Below are 12,858 nucleotides of genomic sequence, written 5' to 3'. Positions count from 1 at the left end.
ATATTTGGTGAGGTGGCCATTACCCCCCCCCTCTCTCCCTCTCTCCCTCTCCCCCGTGCCTCTTCCCAAGGCCTGGAAAATGAGTTGGAACAGCTGCTCCGAGGATTAAAATCTGATGGAACCGCAGTCTGAATAAACAGAAAAAATGTCGGATTTTTCAGAATTATAAGGACACACACACACACACATGCACCCGAGTGTGTGTGTGCACGAGCGTACGCGTGCACGAGCATGCGCGTGCACATGCAAACCTGCACCTACAGAAGCCATGTCTTGGTGCCAGTTCGCCTGCAGTGAGTATCTCTGGAGTGGAGCTGCAGGATCCCAGTTTCCAGGCGACTGTCTCACCTTTGTCCTTTACAAGGAAAAAAAGAAATCCCCTCTCCAGCCAGTTTACTGCTGTTTCATTTCACTTCAAAGTCAAAGGCTCTTATTGCCTGTATTGCATTTCTCAGATATTGAATCATGATACGACTGCGGAGTTTGTTTCAGCTGCTCACAAGTTGGACCGACTTGATTATACATGTATATAAATGTAATATACAACCCCGGTGTGGCTCGGCGTTGCCAAACAGGCTCCAGAAGTGGTGCTTGTGTGGATGTTTGTGCGGAGCAGTGACGTGGCAGCCAGAGGAGCACTCTCCGCTTGGCCACCAGACACAAGAATGAACTCATAGTCTGTTTGATTGACAGGTGGGGCTGATCTATTGTGCTCTCATGTAACTGAGAGAGGAAGACAGGCAGGGAGTACACCGGGTGAAATCGGAGTCCCTGATTGGCCGTGCTGCTGTTTTGTGCTGTACCAGCCGTGCGGGATCTGTCCCCCGTCATCACGGGACACCAGGAGGTCATAATGCCAGACACTGCCAAGGACACCATGTTCCTTTTACTTATTCATTTGAAGCGTGCTGCCAGCGACGGCACAGCCCACCACAAAACCCGCCACCATTAAAAGACACTCGAGCTCAGCTCATTTAATAAGGTGGCAGTTTTTTGGTTATTTGTGTCCTGCAGCTTAAAACCAGAACTCGTCCTGCTTCGACATCGCAGGGCTCCGAACGCGAGCTTTTTATTTATGGTCTGTGAAGCTTTAAAATCGGCAGCATGTTGTGGATTATTTGCATTCTAACTACACATTTAAATGAGAGGCTTATGAAGGTTTCTGTGATTAATGTCTTTGTCAGTCATATAAATTTTGTGTGTTTATTGTCAGCTCGTGACTGGGGGCCACCGTGCGTCAGCACCAGCAAATTTACGACAGTTTTTCGCAATGAAATTCAGAGCTGTCTTTGGTGGCAGAGACAAAGACGAGATGAGCCGAGTGCATTTTGGCAGCAGGCGATATAGATTTGAATTAAGTAGCATGTAGTTTTTTATCTCGGGCTGCATGCAGAAAGAGGCAGAACCAACTGTGTCTCATTCAGTATCAGCACAGCTGTCCCAGCATCCGTGGAGAATGGATTCCTACTGCTATTGCCATGGGAGGCTCCAGCCAAGAAGAATGGGAGGATATCCAGTGTGTGCGCTCGTGTTTTAAAAGGAAGCCGAGGAGTGAGAGGAGAGAGTAGTACACTGGTGTGTGTGTGTGTGTCTGTGTGTGTCTGTGTGTACACGTCTGTCTACGAATGTGCGTGTGATTTCTTCATGTGTGTGTCATGTTGTCTCCACCCGCCTCACTTTTCCTTCGCTCATGTCACCTCTGGCATGGATTAGTCTTTGGCACAACCCCGGCGGTGCCCGCAGCCCCAGTGCGGTTCTGTGGTCGCCGATATGTTGTGCTGTTGCCATGGCTACTGAGCACACACCACTCCGGTGCTAAATTACATAATTGAGCTCGAATATACAGAGGAACACAAAACACTTTGTACAATATGAGAGCAAAGAGAGGAGGGGGAGGGGGTGGTCTCATTTTGGAAACCACCAAGACAAAGTGTGTCTGTACCAGAACGAACCACGAGCAGAAAACAGCGAAGCTCTGGCGAATGTTTGAGGGCTTTGTCAGCGCCGAGCTTCAGACGACAGCACGACGCGGTCCTCCCTCTGGTTTTCTGTCAGAAACCTGAATAACACTGGCACCATTATGTGGCTATTTGGTGAGTGCTGGTTGTGACAGGGCAGATGAGGATACGGTGTTTGCGGTGACACACACACACACACACACGTGGTGTTTGGGTGAAACAATGAGACGGAGAGAAATGACGGCGTGTGTGTGTGTTTTAGAGAGGGTGTGGCCCCTTGAGTTCAGACACACACACACCATACACACACACACACACACACACACACACACACACACACTTCTCTCTTCGCCCTCGTCCTCCTCCAGGTTGTGAGAGCATCAACAGTGTGTTGAATTCCACTGGTTCTGTCACGGCTGGTTTACACTGGAGTTGGTTTTGAGGATACGACCTTTGAACTGCAAAGTGGTTTTGTTCAGGGTTGATGAATGTGCTGCGATCTTAAAGACCCCATGACGCAATAATCTCCTTTGACTAATTATCAAACCTTTAAATTACATTTTACAAGTCACAATTTTTTTTTGTTTTAAGTGCAGGTAATGCGGCTTAAAAGCTAAATGCTGAACATTTTCCTGGATTTTTTGGAGGGGCTGAATATGTGAGAAAGCAAATGTCTGAGTCCGTTGCTTCTGGCATTTCCCCGGTACTTTTCCTGCCAGCCCCCCCCCCCGGTAAAACATCTGGAAAAGGACATTAGTCAACCCAATATGAGAAAATAGCTGGAAAATTCCCAGCGAGCGAGTGGGCGTGTCGATGACGTTTCAAACACATGACGGACGTTAAACTGAAGAAAACAAAAAGAATAGAAATATATATCTCATGTCTGGAACGAGTCTGACCCGGAAATCTTGAAAGACAAACTCTGGAAAATGTCCAGACCCCATTTCCCCAACGTTTTGGGTCAAGCCTGAAAACAGCTTTAGTTCTAAAACGCTTCACAATAAATCTTCCAAGTTACGTAACAATGCACATTTTTATGTTAATACTAAAAAAAATGGAGCGAAGGATCATAGAAGAAGAAGCTCGAGTGCATTATTATATATTGACACATGAATCTATGATCGCAGCATTAATATCAGCATTAGGCTCAAATTATTAATAGACTGAGAAATGTGCTTTGTTCTCGCTTGGAGCTGAACCGATGCCAGGATCCACACGCGGAGCAAACTCAGTAACTCATTCTCTGGGCTTCTTAATCAGCATGTAGCGTTTCCATGTAGACGAGCAGCGCGGCGTTGAATTTCCACGATCTTTTGTGTTCTGCCGAAGAGGAACCTAAGGTCTCGGAGCTGGTGAGCGGGCGAAGCCATTGTTCGAGTGTGTCACAGGTCAGCGGGGATACAGAGGCAGTTGTTGCAGATCGTTGTCGGCCCACTCAAGGTCTTTTTTGTGTGGGCAATCTGGGCACGTTGTTTAGTCTGTCTGACCTACATCTCTAAATATATACAGTAGACCCTTCATTACAAAGCTTCCAGATTAATCTGGATGAAATCTGATCTCTCTGTGTTCGACTGCAGCTTCTCTCTGCACAGACTCTCCACCTCCTTCACTTTCACTCGCTGTCCGACAAGAGGCGGATTCAGGGCTTCCACACAAACACGGTTATCGTCTTCCAGGTGTGAGATGCAGACACGTTAGAAACAAACCGGATCCTGTGTCTGTTTGACTTCAAGCCCAAAGTCTACGAGTTGTATTCTGTGGTTTCTCCTGCATAACACACCTGCTCATTACTCACAGGAGGCACAGGTGTGCGTTCTTTCAGAGAAACAGTGACGCTACAGACTGATGCTCCTCATGCTCCTCATGCTCCTCATGCTCCTCATGCTCCTCATGATCCTCATGCTCCTGATGTTACTCCTCAGTGATACAACCTCTTTAAATCATTACTTTTAACTACTTCAACAAACTGTTTCAACCTTTTAATCGTAACCTTTAGCTTTTTATTTTAGCTTTTAGCTTTAACCTTTTAATCAAAACGTTTAGCAAACTATTTAAAAAAGTAGAACCATCGGTTTCTACTATTTCAACAGTTTCACTATTAGCTAACTATTTGAACTTTTTAAACTAAAATTAACTTTGTAGTTAACCGTTCCAAAAAGCTAGATGTTCCAACCCAAGCTCAACGTTTGAACCATTAGCTAACTATATTTATTTATTTATTTGAACAGTTTAAACATTACTTTTACATCCATATATTTACAACTTTCAATCAAATCCCAGTTTCTGAATCTGGGCTGAAAGTAATTATGTCAGCAAAACACATTTCAACAATTTATCTATGGCCCTCCATCCATCTCTCCGTCCATCCATCCATCCAACATGTCGGCTCACCTGTTGAAGCCTTGAGAGAAAATTACAGCCATTTAAACAAAAGGCTCTGAGACATCATCAGGCCACAGCTGATTGGGTCACGGTGGTGATTTCAGTTGTTTAGTTGTCAAGAGATGACGCAACGCGCTGACATCACTCGATGATGCCGTAGCGTTCACCATCTTTTCACCATTTCCCTTTAAGTCGGAGGGATAAAGACAAATTGATTGGCTCCTTGATTGTACCTCAAAACTTCCCCGAGGCCGTCTCTCATCATCACGCTACATGACCTCATGTTGTAGCAGAGGAGAAGGAGAGTAAGTTCCTCCGGTGAACACGAGGAAGCGTAATCCACCTCAGCTATTCAGCAGATAAGATTCTGAGCCCAGAAATGATCATATTCATGACTTAGCATCAACGTTTGACGTCTACTTTTCTCCTCTCGCACCAGGAACGTGGCTCAGAGGTTGTGATTAGGCTTAATAGGCATTTATTGGGTTAATGTCAGAGGGAAAATCTTTTCCTGTCTTGGGGGTGGGTGGAGGAACGTTGACGCTCGGAGGCTTATGAACCCGCAAGTCAAACAGTAATGAAAACAGTTGTGACCTGATTTCAAGAGCCGGGGAAAATAAAGACACAGAGGAGATAGGGAAGGAGGATTTTTTTAAGGTTACAGACAAAAAGACAACAATCAGACACAGGACCTCATGCTTTTCTAACTATGTCCTTTCTCGTCTGTCTTTCTTATGTGCCTCTCGTGTCGTCCTGTTACCTTTCCTGTCGGACTCTGTCTGCGTATCTAGTTCGGCCACCCCGTCCAGTAAGGAATAGCTGTCACCCCAGGGAACAAAGTGCTGGAGCTTGCTCTTCGGAGCAGGAAGTTGGCGCGAGGCCAGGGGTGGAAAATCTATACTCGGTTGCATAATATAACAAATCTTTACCTCAGATGAACTCCGAGGAGGCCTGGCAGCTGTGAGCAAACAGAGCTGCAGGGCGGGAGTTTGTGTGTTATTAACCGACTCTGTTTGTGTGGAAGTGTCTGTGTATGTGTTGGGTATGAGTGCTCGCTCTATACTTCTCTGGACTTGTGTTTGCAGGCTGCCGCCGCGGGCCCGGGGCTGCGTGAGACCCCGGTAACAGGCAGGCAGGGTGCACTACAGTCAAATACACCCTTGTTGGTGTATTTAAAGGAAAAATAGAGCGTCAGAGGAGAGTAGAGTAGAGTTGAGCAGAGGAGACGAAGGCCAAGCAGAACCCGGGGTTAGACTCGAACACGACTCTGTGGCTTCTTCTCTTTGGCCCGACCCGCCAGTTGCTGCTATCCCGACTGCAGCTGCAGCGAAACCTCTGCGAGGGAATTCAAATATAAACTTTCTGCTCTGTTTAGGCTCAGAGAAATAGCTGCAGGATTAGTGTGCGTTACATGGAAAGTTGTATATTTGACTGGAAAATTCGGTGCAGGATAAGGATTCCATGTCACTGCTAAAATACAAAACACAGATGGACCACATTTAGCTTTGCCCCGAGAGTTCATGGCGTGGCACCGTCCCTGCTCCTCCAACGCTCATTACGACGGTTAGAAATTAAACTCTCCCTCTCTCTCTCTCCGCTGGTATTCAGATGTGTAGCCGGTGTTCATGTTCGCTGATTAATAATCCCGCAGGAGTCCTTTTCGTGATGCGATCAACTTGAAAAAGCCGTAATGGAGAAACAGCCTGTGCCGCTCCTCTGTTGTGGCTGCAGTTCTGTTGAAGCGGGACGTGGAGGGAAAGCACCCGCAAGCGCTCGGCTGTCTGACATGTCAAGCTGCTGTCAGTCTCGTCGGCGTGTCCCGGGAAACTTAAAACTGGGCTCATTATGGTCATCATCTGGAATAAAGTGCAATCATCTCCGCCACCTGTGGCAAGCTGCCGCGGAGAAACGACTCCTGTAGGCCGCCTGGCCCCGTGCGCTAGAGTCGCATATCAATTCACGCACATTAATTCTATTTTATGCTTTTTTTCTTTCCGTCTGCACACCTGAACTGAAGTATTTTGGAAGCAGGAGTTAGGACTCATATGGGGACCACAAATTGACGGTATATTGCAGCCAGGCTGTGGAGATTTACGATGAAAGTGAATAGGGACGGTGTGGGCGGGTTTGCAGAGGTGCATATTATGCGTTTTTTTTTTCCTGTTTTTTCTTGAATACTCTGAAGAGCTGTGGGCCTTGGGAATGGTTTGGAGGAGTAAAACAACAGCAGCAGTATTTTTCTCCCTCAGTCCAGAAAGATTATAGAAAGAAATACGACAGGAGGAGAGTGAGGAAGGACGAGAAAGACGAGAGGGAAATGGGCGGGAGTGAGAGAGGCCGTAGTCTGTGTGTTATAAATACAGTAGACTGGGGAGCACTCCATGTTCTTTTCTTTTTTCTACCAGCATGATTTGTTTGATTTACTCTGTATCAATCAGCGGAGGATGTATTTAAACGAACTTGAAGTATATTTGAGAAAGCGTCTTTATAGCTGTGGCTGTTCCTATTCTCCTTTTACTTTCCTTGGAAGCAGACCGTGATTAAAACAGACGATATAGGCGTATTGTATTTCCTCGGGGATTGGAAGGAATGCAAATGCATCATAACCATATTATACTAGTTAGGAGCGGTATGCGTTGCCAAGCCTCTGGATGCAGGAGAGTGTAGACGCAGTTTAAACTGGAGGGAGCCGAGTCCCACAAAGAGCCAGGATCCCACAACTGCAACAACAGGAGAGGACATCTGACACTGTTGGACTATATTTGACATTTCATAGGATACACACAGAACCAGAGGCTGCGCTGCGTAAAAAAAAAAAGAAGACAGATCTGTCCCTCTGTGAATAACCCGACAGAGGAAATCTCCCCCAGAAAAAAGTTTCTCTCTCCCTGCGTGTGTTGATGTGCGTCCGTGTGCCACAGAATCCGTTTGGCATTTTTGTTGTGAGGGAAGCATGTTGCTGGTGGGACTTTGGCCGGCACAATCCCTCCTCTGTTAAAACAATGCGGCAGTTGTCCTCCCTAACCTAATTACTCCCTCCAGGGGGAGAAAGGCAACAGCACCAAATCCCATAGTTAGGAGCTCTGATCTGGACCCTGCTGCAAGAAAAGGCCTCATTCATTTCCCTCCAACACACACACACGCACACAGACACACACACACACCGGCACACACACTTTCCCTTTGGCCTGACGGAAGCTAATTACGCTCTAATATATCCTTATTTTTCTCCTGGTTTATTATTGTTGTAAATGAATTGATGCCGAGGATGTAATAGCATCTAAAGTTTGAGTAATGCCGTCGTGATTTGCTGCCATAAGCTCAGTGGTATCAACAGAACACTGATGCACAGATGCAGAACTTGGTCTTGTACCCAAACAAAAATACTACTTGTAGAAAATAATTAACAAAAATAGAATATTTACACAAACCCGTCAAACTAGTCCTGTGTGTTGGCAGGTCCTGGATATTAAGATTTATTCATAGATAATAAATTATATGTTAAAACTATTGGAGCGTTCATCAGTGTAAATTCTCAGTCAGTGGAAGGAACTGTAAGGAATGTAAAAAAAAACTTTGCTCTTTCAGCTTCCTGTCTTTCCCTTGTTTTGCATTTTTCACCTTCCTTAACCTCTCGTCTGTCACTTACTGGCAGCGCCGCGTTCTGAAAACTTTATTACTGTAACTTCAGACAAGGAAGTCTGCATAGGAAGAGGGGAACGGGATGTGTGTGTGTGTGCGTGTGTGTGTGTAGTGTGTGTGTGCAGAGTGGCACTCAGCGAAAAGAGGAAAAGGGTGTTAAAGTCTTAATTCTCCCTCAACCAACCTGTTTTGTTTACTCGTCTCTCCTCTCAGGAAGATTAGAGCAGCCATTGTGTGGAGGGCTTGGGAAATAAGGCCTGAAGTTTATATTTGGAGATTGTTGCGGTGCTGCGTCGCTGGTCTAGACTGTCGGGGTTTCAGACGTCTTTGTTTGTTTGTCTGGAGAAAAGAAAAAAAATCCTCATTTGTTGCCACTGAGATCGAGATTTCTTTTCCCAGTTTGACTCGTTTGTGTCAAAGATCTAAATATTCAATGTGTTTTATGTCTTTTATACAGTTTTGTTGAGTCTTTAGACATTTGTGCTCAGTCTGCTCCTCACCTGGACAAATTAGATCCTCAGTTTGTGTTTGTGTGCGTCTGGTCGAACGGCGTCTGTCCTCGGCCGTGATCCTCTCCGGGTGTGAGGGTTCGATTCCGTCCGGCCTGAGTGGACCCTGCGGCTCCGCGCTCGCCCGTCAGCAGCAGCAGCGGAAAAACTCTGCTTTCCCAGCATTAGCAGGACTCTGTGTTAACTCTTTTATAATCCTGATTACCGACCTCTTTGTTTTCTCTTTACATTTCATAGATTTTAATCCTGTGGATGATTTGAGTTTCACACGTTTCTGCTCTTTCCCGTCGTCTCTGTTTGCTTCTAACTCATTAACTTGTCCCGTTCGGCGTCGGTGCCAACTTGTGAGATTGGCCTGTCAGCGGCCGCCATGATTGACTTTGTTTCCCATCACATTAATAACCTCTTCTTTGTAATTGAAGCCAGCAGTAAGTTTATTAACCTCTTGGTTTTTTTTACTCCAGTACTTCCACGGACGCTAAAAAAAAAAATCACGTTTTATATCTTAATGATTGGCCCCATTCTATTATCTGTAACTCTGGTTAATCGCCCTTGTTATCAAGCATCTTCCCAATGTGGAAAACTAATCTTTACTTGTCTCTAATGTGGTGCAGGTAGTTAAAGGGAGATGTTGTAATGTGTGTGAATGTATCACAGTGAGCTGGAGTTATTTCCTCCGTTATTTCTTTTACTTTCTTTTCCTTCCAGCCCTTCTTGCCCCCCCCACCCCCCACCCCCCCTCCTATTCTCTGTCTTCTGTTTAGTATTTTTCTGGGCTTCTTTATCAGGGCTCGTACAGACACATACAACCACACCTCTGTCAAATATTCGCCCCTGGTTGGTGCTTTGTGTCCACGGCAGACACGAGACAAAGTGCAGGGCCCGAAGGCTGCGCCGCTGTTTCACTTCGCTCAGGATCCATACAGGCAGGACCCTCAGATCATCAGGGTTTAATTAATAACTTATGGCTACAGCTTAAGCTCAGTTTCTTGGCTAATTCCGACGGAAAAAGTACGAGGATAAAAAAGAATATATAGACAGGAGGCCATAACGGGGGTGTGCACAGACGTGGAGGGTGAGGCGGTGGGGGTTGCGAGTCGGGGATGGCGGCAAAGCATTTGCATAAAGGGCAGGGCAGCATGCCCAATGGTGGAAAAGGTTGGCATCACGCCTTTCAGACTGGCAGAGAGGGAAGACTGGAGAGAGAGAGAGACACAGAGAGAGAGGGGGGGTGCAGTCAATAGTGCATCCCTTGTTCAGAAAGAGGAGGTCCCTCGCTGTTGGCAGGAGCGCAGGCTAAATCTCTGGTTTGATTGTGTGCTAGATTGCCCCTTTTATTTGTCTGATTGCAAAGCGTTCAACTCTGCATTAGCAGCGGGCTTCACTTTCCAGGAGGGAGTTTCTGTGCCTTGGCCTCGGCCCGGGTCTGTTGCTGCACATGCACAACGTCTCCGGGTTCACGTCTTGTGCAATCAGCCCGTCGGAGCACGAGGGGAACTTTCTGACCCGTCTGTTCTATCTCCGTCCTGCAACTGCACGGCGGCGTCTCCAAGGTTAACGACAGTGTTGATTTAGCCTGATGCCACGTTCAGTTGTGTTTTCATAGATAATTACCGGCCTGGAGACAAGACCTCTTCTGTCTGTGTGCGCCTGCCTGTCTCACCTTCTCCCTGTCAGGGACACGGCTGCTGCCCTCGTGCACGCCGCCGTTCTGGTGATGTCATGGCAGAAGAGAAAGAAAGGGTTATTTTTTTGGCCCCCGGGTCCATTAGCGCTGTAGCCTATAGAGTTTCGGCGGTGTTGCCATCGCCGGCCAACCCGTGGTCATCACGACCTCGTGCTGCCTGTAAACTCATCGTGACCACAAACCTTAACGACCCTTTTCATTCGGGGATCTGTGGGTTAATTTACAGGGATTTTATTTCTATTTCATTCTGAATTTATGTAGAATTCTTGCGTAGATCCTCATTTTCTCTGAGCAACAATCAAAATGAGCTCATTGAATTCAGTTAATATTGATGTGAAATAGAGAAAGATACAAATGTTTTAGTATAAATGAATAAAATGATAAAATGATGAAACAAACCATAAAAAAAACATGAATTCAGTAAAAGCACCAACGCAACTCTCTTAAGACCTTGATTCAAAATCTGAATAAATAAAAAACATGAAGTTCTACTTATCAACAATCTGTTCCTGCAGCAGGAAAATAAAATAACTCGTTGTACAGAACAAATTACAGCCAATAGCAATATATTAATAGAAGGTCCAATATTAGATCATTAAGGCTTTAAAATGCATGAGAAGTGAGGAGAAGTTTCAGCTGCTTCTACTTTTGATAATTCATTGACCTTTAAAACTTGACGCTGTTCTTTAAAATATGTTTTATTTTATATGTAAATTCTAAATTTGAAAAATAAAAAGCAATCTGGTGAAGTGTCAAGCAGCATTAAAGTAAAAGTACCTCAAATTAAATGCAATTCTTGAGTCAAACTTTTGAATATTTCTTTTGAATATTCAATTTTTTTATGTGTGATATTGTTTCAAGATTCACAAATTTCCCAGTCTGTCTTTAAACGATTCTCTTTTCCCCGTATGAGACAAGTTAATCTTGCTTTAATCAGTTTGCTCTGTTCATGTCGTCCATTAGAGTGAGTGATGAGACGGAAGCCTTTCGTCCGTCTGTGCAGAGAAAGTTTCTCTAAAGTTAAGACGAAGCTTCGCCTTCCCTCTTTCTTCCCCCGACTGCAGCTCGACAACAAAGTGCGAAGCTTCTGTAACTCTGGGAAGATTCTTGATTTGACTGACGCACAGAAGGACTGTGGAGTTTGTCCCTCGTCACTCACCATATGGAGGCTTTGCTTTACGGGCCAATATGAACAGGAGGAATCGTTACAGGAAGTGAAACCTCAATGTTCACGTTGGCACCAAACTAATGTTTTAACACATGCTGGAAACGATGTGACCCTAGAAGGAGACGGAAGAAGCAGTGAAATGACGATCAGGTCAAAACGTGCACGTGTGATATATTATAAACTCTGCAGCAACATATTATCTGACATCAAGCTGTTGTGTTAATACGGCGCTTGTGCTCTCTCGTAAATTAACTCGCACATTGTGCACAAAGGCTGCAACGACAAAAAGCTCACATACAAAGTAGAGGCAGCTTTAAAACAAGAGCACGTAAAAGTGGTGATTAGCATTAGTGTGTGTGTCTGTGTGTGTCTCTGTGTGTGTGTGTGTGTGTGTGTCAGAGGCGTTTTCAGGTTTGCTCCAGTGCAACACAACAGTTTTGTGGTCAGCTTTGGCTCCGAACAGGCAACAAACACCAGCGTTCTGCTCCAGTATTCGTCTCGGGTCTGAAAGCACAGCCGTGTTGTTTCAGCTCACTTTGGTCTCCCCAGCCGTGTGTGAAAGGCTGAACTTTAGCATTTCATACTCGTCTCTTTGAAAAGAGGAGCAAAGCCCTACAGCTTTGTTAAGCGGCAAGTTAACACACGAACCTGAAGATCCCTTTTTTTTTTTCATTTCAGGGCCGTGTTGACACTCTTAATTCTGCAGAGGGATCTTTTCATAAGAGGAGCGGTGGTGTAACAGACCCTCCGCTTTGTGCCGGTAATTCTCCCTGACGTGTGTCAACCGCACGGTCCAGATCAAAGATAGCGCGGCAGACAGAGCGAACAGCCACTAGCTGCTTAAGCTCTGTTCAAATGACGTCTCACCTCCGGCAGGATCAAATGTTTGTGACGTGTCCGTCCGTCGAACCTCCAACAAACCAAAAAGGGGAAAAGCGGCATGAAAGGGAATGAATTCAAGTGTGTGTGTGTCTTTGTCGCAGGTCCGACGCACCGTGTGTTCTGATTACAGAGCTTTTACCAGGGCAGAAAATTAACACGCGCCATCAGCCAACTGCTGCTGGAAGCTGGCGGCTTTCTTCCACGTCCGTCTCCTCCACCAAACTCGAGAAGTATTATTCGTAACCCGGTGGGAACCCTCTGATTAAATAGTTATGTTTGAAACCAAAAGAACAAGCGAGGCGTTGAAAACCTGGTCGGTAGTATCACCGTTACTCAGTCGGCCCTGGCAGCCGGGGGAGCAGCAGCCGTCGTCTGTTGGCCGGCGCGGTGAGAAAACACTCAGTCATGGCTGTTGTGGTGCTGAGTCTGCCTGTCCCGGCACGGCCACTCACTCACGTGCACACACACACACACACACACACATTGGTGAGACTCAGGGCGGCTCCTTCATCCAGCAGCACATTCTTTCTAGACTCGGGGGGGGGGGTTTGAGGAAAAAGGTGTGTGTGTTCATGCAAGTGTGCAAAAACAGTAGTGTGTGGCATGAGGCGTGCAGCTTCGGGAGTTTTG

At 46.0% G+C, this 12,858-nt stretch overlaps 1 protein-coding gene across 7 annotated transcripts in view; it reads left to right on the top strand.

Annotated features, from left to right (window-relative positions):
• nfixb (nuclear factor I/Xb) overlaps positions 1-12,858 on the top strand; it is a 115,222-nt gene that overhangs the window by 17,309 nt on the left and 85,055 nt on the right. The gene's annotated exons all lie outside the window — the stretch shown is intronic.

Source organism: Hippoglossus stenolepis, chromosome 16, assembly GCF_022539355.2.
Source record: "Hippoglossus stenolepis isolate QCI-W04-F060 chromosome 16, HSTE1.2, whole genome shotgun sequence".
Lineage (NCBI taxonomy): Eukaryota > Metazoa > Chordata > Actinopteri > Pleuronectiformes > Pleuronectidae > Hippoglossus > Hippoglossus stenolepis.
The sequence above is the reverse complement of the archived record's forward strand: the minus strand, read 5'-3'. Positions and strand labels throughout refer to the sequence as shown.